At 42.9% G+C, this 12,719-nt stretch overlaps 1 protein-coding gene across 3 annotated transcripts in view; it reads left to right on the top strand.

The window, feature by feature from the left end:
- The window catches only part of ZDHHC17 (zDHHC palmitoyltransferase 17), a 194,533-nt gene that overhangs the window by 64,532 nt on the left and 117,282 nt on the right, over window positions 1-12,719 (top strand). The window lies entirely within an intron of this gene.

Here is a 12,719-nt window from a genome sequence, read left to right as displayed (position 1 = left end):
AAGAAATTCTTTTTATCAAAAGATGTAATAGGCAAAGTTCATATACAGATCACAGATTTGAAAAAGATATTTGAAACAAGCTAGAGGAGTGGCCAAGACGGCTGAGTAGGAAGACCCTGAGCTCACCTCCTCCCATGGGCAAATCAAAAGCACAGCTATTCACAGAGCAACTCTTTATTACAGGTGCAGAGTTTCTCCCCAAGGAGTGAGGGGTGTGAGCCCCACATTGGGCTCCCCAGCCTGGGGGTCCTGCACCAGGAAATGAACCCACAGAATGTTTGAATTTAAAGGCCAGTGATGCTTACATTTGGGAGGACTAGAAGGCTGTAGGAAATAAAGACTCCACTTTTAAAGGGTGTGCACAAAAATCTCACACAATCTGAAACCCAGGGCAGAAGTAGTAGTGGCCCTGAGTGCAGGGCCCTGGGGTTCCTAGAGCTGGGGTCAGACCACTGGTGGGCAGGCAGGGGCCCAGGAGGTCCCAAGCCTGATGCCAGCCTGCTGGTGTGTGGCTGGGTTCTGACACCGCAGGCTACGAGAATGTGATGGTCCTAGGGCTGGCATTAGCCTGCTGGTGAGTGGGGCCAGGGCCCAGAGGGTCCCAGTGCTGGTGTCATCCTGCTGGTGGGTAGGCCGGATTCTGACACTGCCAGCTTTGGGGCTGGAGTGGTCCTAAGGCTATGTTGGCCCACTGGTGTGTGGGGAGGGAACTGACAGCTGGCTGAGTGGGCTCAGGGGTCCCAGGGCTAGTTCTGGTGCACCGGTGGGTAGGGCCAGGTAGGGCTCTCTGTGGGCAAGGTCCAGAGTGGCTGGGGGTTCGGGGAGTCCTAAGCCAGCCACCCCACCTGGCTAACTGCTTGGCCTGAGGCATCCTAGTACTGGTGCTGATAGACTGGTGGGCAGGGCCGGTTCCTGGTGCTGATAAGCTAGAGGGAGGGTCCCAGAATGGTGCTTTCCAGAAGCTATGTCCTCCTGTAGAACAAGCTCCCCCGAATGGCTGTCAGCAGCGTATGTCCTCAGGGTGACTTCCTGAGTGCCGGCTCCACCCAGCAGCCACCTGACACCAGCTCTGAGACACGCTGGGCCACACAGAGAGCCACTCTGGAATATAGCCCCACTCACCAGAGGGCCAAAACCAGCTTTTGGGCACTTTGGACCCTATAGCCAGATGTGTCAGGAACTGGCCTCACCCACCAGCATGCTGACACTAGACTGTGACTCACAGGCTCACAACCAGCCACCCCAGGACACAGCTCTGCTCATCAGTAGGCCAGCATTAGCCCTGGGACCCGTGCAGTTCTGCAGGCAGCCACCTCGGGACCCAGCCCCACCCACCAGGCAGGGCCCAGCAACCAACTGTACCAGGAGGCAGACAGATGCATCTCTCAGACGGCCCACAGTAGCTGAGACACTGCAACCCCCCCATGCAGCGGGCCCCCCCAGGTCTTATGCATATACTTCTGCTGACTAGAGAGGAGTGTGCTGCCAGTATGTATAGGATGTTTACTACAAAAGGCCAGTTCTTTAAGACTGGGAAACATAACTAACTACCACATACACAGAAATAAAAACAGGGAATTAGGCATAATGAGGCAACAGAGGAATATGTTCCAAACAAAGGAAATAGATAAAGCCCCAGAAGAAAAGTAAATGTTCTAAGCAGAAAAGGAAAGGCCAGAATTAGAAATATGAAAATTATGAAAAGAAAAATCTTCATTGGTAAAGGCAAATATACAGTAAAGGTAGTAGATCAACTACATCTAAAGTTAGTAGGAAAGTTAAAAGACGAAAGAAATAAAATCATCTATATATGCAATAAGTAGTAGAGAATACACAAAACAAAAGGATGCAAAATATGTCATTGGTGTGGTGGAGTGAAAAATGCAGAGTTGTTTAATGTATTCAAACTTAAGTGATCAGCAACTTAAAATAATCAAGTATATCAAATCACAAGGGAACAGACCAAAAGAAGAAGAAGGGAACAAAAATAACTACAGAAAAAGTAGAAAACAATAAATAAAATGGCAATAAGTTCATACCTATCAATAGAACTAAATGTAAATGGACTAAATGTCCCATCAAAAGACACAGTGGCTGAATGGATACAAAGCCAAAACCAATATATATGCCGCCTACGAGAGAATTACTTCAAATCTAAAAACACACAGAGATGAAAAGTGAGGGAATGGAAAAGGTATTCCATGCAAATGGAAATGAAAAGAAAGCCAAGGTGGCAATACTTCTATCAGACAAAGTAGACTTTTTAAAACGAAACAGACTATAACAAGAGACAAAGAAGGACATTACATAATAATCAAGGAAGGGCTCAATCTAAGAAGATATGATAATTGCCTGATGATCCAAATTTATTGCTTAATAAGAGCTTCAAGATATTAGTTGCATTAAAATATACACATCATTCCCCGAATTGAATATATAAAAAATAAAATTATGAACTTTCAACCATATAAATGAAAATTATTTCATGTCTATTTTTCCACATAAGAGATGGAAAGAGATCTTCAATATTGAAGCAGTCAGTTAATCTACAATGAAGGTCATTTTGCTCCCATTCTCTCACCCCAACCCTTTGCCACTGAGCACGTCAGCCTCCTTCTCTCGGTAGAACTGGTCTGCGAGGCACGGCTGTCACTTCCACTGGCTGTACCTGCTGGGCGGTCCTGACTCCTTGCACTTGATGCTTCCAGTACAGGGAAGCCCTGACTGTGCCAGCAGTGTGTGGAGTTTTCTCTTTCTTCTTTTAGAAGCTTACCAATACAGTGCCACTGTCTTACCATGTTTTTGTGAACCAACTGTTTCCACCCACAGTTTCTCTGTACTAGCCATCCCCACACCCTGTGTGGAATGTGAGTCTGCAGGGCCCGATCTGACAGCAAATCTGAGCTGAAGACACCTCCTAATACTCAAAATTGCCCCTCCCCTCCTACAGTTTTGATGTCTGTTTTTCTCAGGTGGTGCTCCTCTCCAGAGGGCTCCTCCTTTACTCTTGCAGATTCTTGAAGCCCCACCCGTGTGGCTCACCCCCAGAGCCCTGAAATGTTCTGCGTTCCATTTGGCTTCAAAGGGGGACACATTCCAACAGCAAGTAAAGGAATGAGGATGCGCATACTATATTACACTCCTCATTTCCTGACATTACCTCTGAGCCACAACTCCTCCCTGCTAACCTAGCTGTAAGTAATAAGTTTCATCGGAAACCCCGAAGCCCAACACATTGCTCTTTGAGCACAGAACAGTTGTCCAGAAGAGGAACACTTCTCAGGACAGTAAAGATTTAAGAACTACCTCCTGATGTGTTCTCACTTTTCCATAATCTGGTTTCCTTCCCTGTGGACAACCCCTTTGCCATTCTAATGAAAGGAAAGAGTGTGTGTGTGTGGTGTGTATGTGTGTGTGGTGTGTAAAAGCCATTTGGCAAAAGAGAAGAATGTGATATGTGAAGAGTTCCTATTGGACAAGAAAGGGAAATAGAAACTCTCTCATATTAGGTAAGGAGAGAAAAAAAGGGAACAAAAGTTACACCATTGAAAGGGAGTGTCGAGGCGCAAAAAGAGGAACAATTGATTTAGGTTAGCCCATGAAGGCCAAGGAGGCATGAAGCAAGCAGATTTCAAAATCCTTTTTTTATGCTAATCGACCCTTTGGGGTAAGTGGTGCTGATTTAGGTGGCTCTCCACTGAGATGATGACGTGTTGTCTTTGTAGCCAAAGCTGCAGGTATCCAGCTCAAGACAGCAGCCTGCTCTGTTATCCCTGATACTAATCTGAATGATGCAGAATTTTGAGTAATCTGCATTGGTTAAACAACATAGATTCATGACTTTCGCTGGTGGCATAATTCATGCTGGCAAATAAAAATTACTTCCCTTTCTTAGGAGATTTGAGAAGTGAGTTATCCGGAGAGCATCAACTCTAACTCCCAAGGGCAGCCCATTAGCATTGTGCTGAATGGCAGCAGTTGCCTGCAGTCAACTGCAGACAGTGACGGTGCAATCAGCTGTGAGCTCTCAGAGCCCAGCGTCTGAGGGCATTTAACCACTAACACTTCTGCCACACATTCTTTCCAAGGAGACAGTCCATGGTTCACTTAGCTGATCAAGCCAACAGGGACCCTTAGCTGGAAAGGAAGTAAATAATTTTTTAAATCGTCTGTCTTATTCCTGGTGAGGAAGAACAGCATTGTATTAGGGGATTCAGCATTTGGAGCTGAATACATAATTCCCTTCATGGCAACAAAGAATAAAAGCAATTTTACCTGTTCTGAAGCTCTGCTTCCCCGCCTCACTCCCTCATCCTTGAGGATTACATGGGACTGTCCTGGATGCTTTACCAGATGGGGGAATCTGAATCTTTTAAACAGGCAGAAGAGATAATGGTCTCTGAAATTCATCAATGATCTATATTCCTCAAATAGAATTAGAACTGCTTCCCGTATAGAAAAATGTTTACTGGTTGGAAATTTTATCACCTGGGTGTTGAATTCAGTGATACCAAGGGCATTCCTTTGTAGACAGAGGTTTTTCTGCCCAGGTTTGATTTCCATCCTTTCATTCACTTAAGTGCAATTAAACAATGCCTTTGAAATGCTGTTTGATTTTTTTTTTTTTTTTTTTTTTGGTGGATTTGATACCTTGGTCGTTTTTTTGGCTTAAGCTGGTGAACATTTCTTTTGTGGTGTCAGTTCTTTCATATACGCTTTCCTTTTTTACCCACGAGTAGGCAGAGGCTTACTACTAAAGGTCCATCATCAGAGGGAGCAGGAATTGCAGACACTTGGGGCTGGGGGGAGGGGTGAGCATAATAAAGAAGGCTTCTCCCTTGGACTCTTTTTTTCCCCTTATGTTGACTCTGCTTCTTCCAACAATTTTTATCATAGTCTAAAAAGTGATTTTTGGCACTCTAGTTGCTGGTGGAAATAATTCATTTTGGGAGAATGTGCTCAGGAGACACAAGTGCAGTATCTGCTTCACCTTCTGACGCCTTCTGCCTTCCTCCCTCCCCCACCTCCCCCAGGGCAAGTAAACCCAGAGGTTTATCATCCTTCCTGTCTTAGTGCTTTCCTCTCTTCCTGAGGAAAATTGTCTGCAAGTTAAGATGCAACTTCATGGAATCTGTGATTTTAATCAATGCCAGGTGGTGAGTCAAACAAAGGTATATTCCCTTCGATAGTTAAGTAATCCTTGAGTGGCCCTGTTAAAATGTTTAACATTGAAAAGACATGCTGCCTTTTCTTTGCTTTATTTCTAAGTTTTTCATTTTTTTCCCCCTTAACACCCCTTTTTTTAAACTTTAAAGTAGCCAGGTGCAGGGATTAAACATCCTAGGCTGTGCAATTGCATCTGGTAACTAATTTCTTGACACATCTGCTCTAAAGCTGTGATGACCTACTTCACAGGATGGCCCCTTGTGGCCAAGGTCTTGCGATAAGCGTGTGGGAGCAAGAAAGACACAGAGAGGATCCCTTTAGTCATAACGACATTTAACCTTTCCAGTTTTGTTGGAAAGGAGCCACTTTTGGAGAATATACTCAGGTGGAACAAATGTTACCACAGCATTAGGTCTGGTAGGGAGGTGAGAGGAGTGCACAGCTATTTCCTTAATAAAAGAGCATCAACATGTTTCACGTGTTTACGTGCTGGAGGAGCCAGAGAAGCAGGAGGTCCTTTCTAGTTGTGGTAAATCAGAGAGACTTTCACTGACGCCTCTCAACCCTCGCCAAAAAATTGTGAAATTCCAAACAATTTTTAGAAACTATTGTTCATATTCAGAATTTTTACTAGATTCAAAAACTCCAAATATCTCACTTAGAAACAAAGCAAAACAAAACCAAAAAATGTCTTAGCTGGGCTTCGAGTAAGTCTCTTAGCAACAGTTTCTTAGGACGGCCCAAACCGACTGCAGGGTACACGATAACAAGTGAAGACTGTGAGGGGGCCCCTTAAAAAAACAGGGCTTCTGAAGCAGATAGATGAAAAGAGTCTTGATTTTATAGGATCTGCAAAATCCAGAGGGTACAAGTGTGCCACACCTAGCAGAGTGCCGGACTTAGCAGAAACTCAACCAATAGTGATTTCCTTGAACCAGATGTTCCTAAGGGCACTTAATTGTGACTTCCAGACACCTCAAGCCATCTGTCCCTCTGGCAGTGGGAGAGACTGGACACAGACAGGAAGCAAATTGTGTCTCCCCGCCCTCTGCAGTGAACTATACTGTGGGTGCTTGGGGCAGAGAAGGCGACAGGGAGCGATGGTCTCTCTTCTGGGTTTAGTGCTGCAACTTATCAGCTCAAATGTGTGCACAACAGAGGTGAGGTCTAGCCCCAGAACTCCCTTTGCCAAGTCCATGCAGAAGAGGGTCCCTCTGGGAGGCTCTGCAGGACCTCAGGAGCTGGGGTTGGCCTGGTCACAAATAAAACAATCAAGCAAAGAAAGTTGTTGCGATAGTCTGGCCTTCACAGCACAGCATGGAGGTTAAGAATATGGAGCCAGAAAGCCTGAGTTCAAATTCCAGTTCCTTTGTTGGAATCTGGAGCCGGAAGTTCCAGATTAAAATCCTAGCTCTGCTACTTACTAACCTTGTGATGTGAGCAAGTTCCTTAATTTCTCTTGCCTCTGTATGTCCATCTGTAAGATGAGGATAATCAGTGACTATCTCATGGGGTTATTTGTGAGAATTAAATGAGTTAATACACATAAGGCACTCAGATGATGCAGGCCATGGAGTAAGCGCTGGATAAATGGCTTTTCTTTTCTGCCAGCTTACCTTAAGCACCTTGCGTACATGGCAGAAACCATGTCTAGCCAGCTGTAGTAAAACTAGAAAAGGTGGTGGGGTTTATTATAAGAATGTAGGGATAACTCATGAAAATTTAAGGACAGAAATGCAGTTGGGTCTTGAAGAGACAGGGACTGAGATGCTATCAGAATATTTTTATTTCAATGCTTTAAACACTCTAAGATTGTGCCCTTCACCCTCAAACTTTTTAATCTATAATTGACTCATGTATGTGGTGTGATCCAATAGCATTTTTTCCATTTGGATTACCGATTGTTTCAGTACCGCTCAATTGAAGATTTTGTCCATTTCTCCCTGAACCATGATACCACCCTTGTAATATGTCAAGAACTTACACACACGAGTGTGTCTACTTCTAGGTTCTTCATTTTATTCATTCCGTTGGTTGTCCATTCCCATACCAATATCACATGGTCTTAATCAATGGTTCTGTAATTATCTTGATAACTGATAATAAAAATTTCCCCAGCTTATTATTCTTTTCTTCAGGAATGTCTTAACTATTCTTGGGTCTTTCTTCTTTGGGGTAGTTTAAAAATATGGCTGTAAATTCCCTAACAATTCCCATTGAGAGTTGGAGGCCTAAGTGCCAGGTCCCATTGGAACTTAGGTCCACAGCTCTAGGAAAGAATATTGAATGATTTTGCACTCTAAGAGTGGTTGCTATGGCTTTGGTAAGTAGGTTCAGAATACCAGATTTTGGGTGTCTTGCTGTCTCTTTCTACCTGGAAGACATGACTACCATTCAGAAATACCCAATTTCAAACCTGGTGACCTCAACTTCAAGGAGTTAGACAAATATGTTATTTTAATTTAAAAGAATAGCTAGTCCAACTGAATATTTGCTGTGTGCCAGGTGCTGCTGAAGAACTCTGGGGTATTCTTTATTGCTTGAGATAAATGGGACTGTTTCCTCCCCATAATCCATATGTTTCCCAGTGTTCTCTGTATGCATCACTGGTATGATCCAGGTGTTTAGGTCAAAAATCTGAAGACATCTTAAATTCCTTACTTTTATTATACCTAATACTTATCAGCAGCTCTGATATAATTTCCCTCTTTCTTAGTTTTTTCAGGTCACCACTCTAGTCTAAGGCTCTCTCTCTTCTTACCTAAACTGTTCCTGTAACCCTCTAACAGTGAGTGCTTCTTCTTATTGACCCACTAGAGTATATTTTTCACATAGCAGTGAGGATACTCCTGCTAAAATGTAAACCAAATCGTATCTCACCTCTTCCTTGCTCTTTACTCTCTTCCTGGCCTCCAGCATCCATTTCCAGTCTTCTAATGTGCTTTCTCATCCTTCACCGACTGGAAGATTACAAATTGCGTTCCTTAGATGGGTACATATGAGCGATGAGGCGGGTAGAAGTGGGGTGGAGGCCACGTTCTGGCTGCTCTGACTTTGCAGCAGGCAAGTGTGGTCACAGAGACCATGCCTGGGTTGATGTGGGTGTTCAGAGATGGTTGTGGTGGCAGCAACCAGGGCTTCCTGTTCCCTGGGTCACAGCCATGGCATCTATTCCTGAAACCATCACCGTTTCATTTGCAACCTCTCAATTGCCCATCTTCCTGACTGTGGCAGAGGTAGCAGCTTCTCTGGCAGGCTGGTTTGGTGGTGATATTCTGAGTCTCATTCCTGTAGCCTTTTCAGTGGTTTGAAAAGTACCCAAATCTCTTCCTAATTAAATAATAAGAGTCTTTTGTGTTTCCTGTCACTGATACACTTCTGATCACACTTAGCATCAAGCTAAAGTCCTTAACAAACCTACAAGCCTGGGATGATCAGGCCCTTAGCTACTTTCTCTCACAGACTCTGCTGAGGCCACAGTGCACTTTTGCACTGTGCTCTTCTTTGAACACACTAAGCGTACCTCTGCTTACAGTGTTTTGGACTTTTTTCCTCTTTTACTGTATTAATTTAGTGTTAATTTATCCTGTTACTGAGTCTTAATTTTTGGGGTGAGGTAATTAGGTTCATTTTTTTAGAGGAGGTTCTGGGGATTGAACCCAGGACCTCGCGCGTGCTAATGCGCTCTACCACTTGAGCTATACCCTCCCCCGTACTTACAGTGTTTCACCTGCTGTTCTTATTCCCCTAGATCTATGGCATGTCTCGTTCGCTGTTTTCGTTTTTTTTTTTTCCCGTGTCCATATTTAAGTACCACTTCTTCAGTGAGGTCTTCTCGGACTTCCTATCTAAAATATCACTCCCTATCACTCCTGTCCCTTTATCTTCCTTTATTTTTCTTGATTTTACTTAATATCTATCATTATAGTGTATATTTGGCTCATGTGTGCCTCATTGCAAAGTAGCTCTCTGTTCTGTTAATTGTTCTACACCCCCCCCCCACCAGAGGGTGGAACACGTCTTGGCACACAGCAGGTGCTTCATAGGTATTTTTTGAATGGATCCCCACTTGACAGATGGGGAGGCTCAATGCAAAGAGTGACTCAGTGTCTTGTCCAGGCTCACACAGGAGTGGAAGCCTGATGTAGGAGCATTTGCTTTAAACAGGACACCACGCTGCCTCCGCAGCATAGCTTGCCTCCAATCAAGTACTCAGGGACTCAGTCTGAAGAAAGAAAAGGGGTGTGAGACGGGTACTGCATGAAGGTTGAAAACAAAAAGGGAGAAAAATGCATTTGCATTTGCCTGTCAAAGAGAGGAACATCCTGACTCACAAACACGACTGCCCGCCTGTGAGGCAGGTGCATGCATCCCTGTGGTGGGACCAGGTGGCAAAGCAGAAAAAGAGAGATGGCTCAGTGCCCGGCCTGTGACCATCCAACTAACTCCCCCGCTCTGCCTGGTTCTAAAACCACTCATTCTTCTGCTTCCCAGTCTCCAGATATATGGAAATACCCTCAAAATTACCCTCTCCCTACTCAGCACCTGGGCATTCTCTAGGTTTGGGGTATTTTTCAATCCTACAAGGGCTGGTTTTAACTCTTTATTCACATTTTTTCTTTTTTTTTTTTTCCACTTCTTTCTCTTTTTCCTTTTCTGTTCTTTCCTTACAGTTTAAGGAACTGTAAAAGCAGGGGAAGGTAATAACATAGTGGTAGAGCTCGTGCTTAGCGTGTACAAAGTCCTGGATTCTATCCCCAGTAACTCCTGAAAGAAAAGAAAAGAAAAGAAACAAAAGCCATCCAATGCTAATTTTATAACATATTAATTTAAATTTAGAAATAGCAAGAAATGTTCACTTACTCACTTTTCCAATTCAGGTCACCAGAAAGGAAGGTTGATGGTTCTGTACCATCAGCCCCTTTTGTCCCCAGCCTGAGGTCAGGGTCTCCATCATTTTCTCTCACATGAAACATTTTGGTATCTCTCAGGGAGCCACCGGAGCCTGGTGGAATGATTCCACCTCTGGATTCAGACAACTACTTAACTATAAGTTTCTTACCTCTCAGCCTGATTCCTTACCCATAAATCAAGACAAAAATCAGTCTTCCCTGCCAAGGTTTGTGAGTGTTAGAGATAATATAGGTAAAGAACCTGGTACAGGTAATAATATTACCAAAGGGAAATAAGAACTCTTCTTTTCTTCCCCCCATGTTAAAGCGTAATAACATGAAACAGTTATTCTGTGATTGCACATGAAATTAATTTGCACAAATTTGTTTCCTGAACACACAGGCTTCCTATTGGAGATGGTACATATTTTTAAAAAATTTTTGTTCAAGTGTCTGTTGAAAGACATTTTCTTTTAAATATGATTTAAACTGACACTTTATTTTCTTCTGTATCTAAATTTTCTAAAAGCTGAGAGTTTTATAAAGATAAGATAGAATTTTTTGGTCTGAATTTAAATTGGATCATGTAACACTGTCCTGGTATAGCCCATTTATATTTAGACTGAAAACTTCACTATTGTCTTCTCTCATCACAAAGGCAGATTAGTCAAAATAACACTTTTTGAAGAGCTACACTGTTTTGATGCTCTGTGGTGACTTTAGTGTCTTCCATAAATAATATTTAATTGTTAATACTTTTTAGGGTGCAGGGCAATAGGCATTCTTAAACATTCTGATGGAAGTATAAATTGAAACAATCTTTTTGAGAGCTACTTGGCTTAAGAGAGTTCTTGAAAAGTTCGTATCCTTGATTTCAATAATTCTACTTATAGGAATCTGTTCAAAGAAAATAATCAAGGTATGGTCCCAGGTATTTTTGAACAAGGACATTTATCAAAGTAACACTTTGAAGAAGAACTGTAAACCTCCTAAATGCTCAATAATAGAAGAAAAATTAAGATAAATATTATATGTCCATTAAAACTCATTTTGGAAGAGATGGTTTAATGTCACTAGAACATTTTGGAGTATAATTATAAGTTTAAAAAGCAAAACAATCAATATATAATAATATATATATTATTTCCCCCTACGTATAATACACAGAAAAATGAATGTAAAAAATACAGGAAACTGTTAACAGTACTTACGCCTGAGTGGTTGGAAATTTATTTTTTTCTTTGTATTTATCCTTATTTTGTTAGTTACCTACATACAATAAAAACATATTATTTTGATAGTCAGGAAAGGAGAGAAAACAACAAAAAAATAAATTTAAGGGATTGAATTTAATCTTTAACTGTAGATTGTAAAGCATCAAGCAGCAGGTTGGAACACGCCACAAACCATGTCCAAGTCCTGCTCTCACTGTAACTGCTTCCCCACGCATCTTTCTGTGAGAAGGCATCTGGTTTCTGTTATCACTGAGTCCAAGGCAAGATGAGAAAGGCAAGAGTGCTGACAGAGTGCATGCTGGCCTCTTCCAGGCTCACGCTCCCGGCAGAACCATTCCCTACCCTGCATACCCGACTGAACGGTCTGTGTGCACATCTTCTATAAACCGAATGTTCGTGGTCCCCCCAAATTCGTATGTTGAAAACTAACCTCCAATGTGAAGTATTAGGAGGTGGGGCCTTTGGGATGTGATTAGGTCAGGAAGGGCAGAGCCTCCATGAATGCAATCAGAGCTCTTGAGAAAGAGACCTCAGCCAGCTCCCTTGCCCCTTTCCCCACGTGAGGATGCAGAGGGAAGATGGCCGTCTGTGAACCAGGCAGCGGGCCCTCACCAGACACCACATCAGCCAGCGCCTTGATCTTGGACTTCCAGCCTCTAGAACTGTGGAATAGACTTTCTGTAGTTTATAAGCTACCCAGTCTGTGGCATTCTTTTCTAGCAGCCCTAGTGATGGGCTAAGACATCTTCACTCATTCTTTCCTGATGCCTTCAATTTCCCTGAGCTTCACCCGTGTCAGGCAACTGTACTAGGCCCTGGAAATATGAAGGTAGAGTTGTTGCTTTCCTGGAGCTCTGTGGGGAGAAACAGAAGAAAGAGTAAAATGACGTCCTAACTGCCACAAAGAGGCAGATCCAGATGCTGCAAGGGCTTAGAGGACACCTTAGCCCAGCCTGTAATTACCAGGGAAGGTTTCTTGGAGGAATTGATTTATATTCCAAATTTACTCCAAATGCACATATGTCTTTAACCCCTGCAGTCCCACAGCATAGCTTAAAAATTATTTTACTTGTCCGTAGTGAATTCCATCTCCCATTCTGCTTAGGGAATTCCATCCTTCCCCCTCTTTCCTCACATAGCTCACAACCTCCTTATTCTCAGCAGTCAAACCCATCTTTGCAGAAAAACTTATATTCTTCTTTTTGTGTGCCAATCAGAATTACATAATTACCACCTTTCCATGTTTGCCTTTGCTACCAGGAAACTCAGTGTTAAAAGTAGAGTTCAATTGCTGTTTTATACCAAATTCTCTGCCTTCTAGATGATTTATGACTTTTAATAACAGTGATGTCACGATTTCAATAAGACTGAGGCCACCATATGTCAACTACATATTTTCCAAAACCACTGCTTGCCTATATCTGTA

This window comes from Camelus bactrianus, chromosome 12 (genome assembly GCF_048773025.1).
Source record: "Camelus bactrianus isolate YW-2024 breed Bactrian camel chromosome 12, ASM4877302v1, whole genome shotgun sequence".
Taxonomy (NCBI): Eukaryota; Metazoa; Chordata; class Mammalia; order Artiodactyla; family Camelidae; genus Camelus; species Camelus bactrianus.
This window is presented reverse-complemented; position numbering and strand designations above follow the sequence as displayed.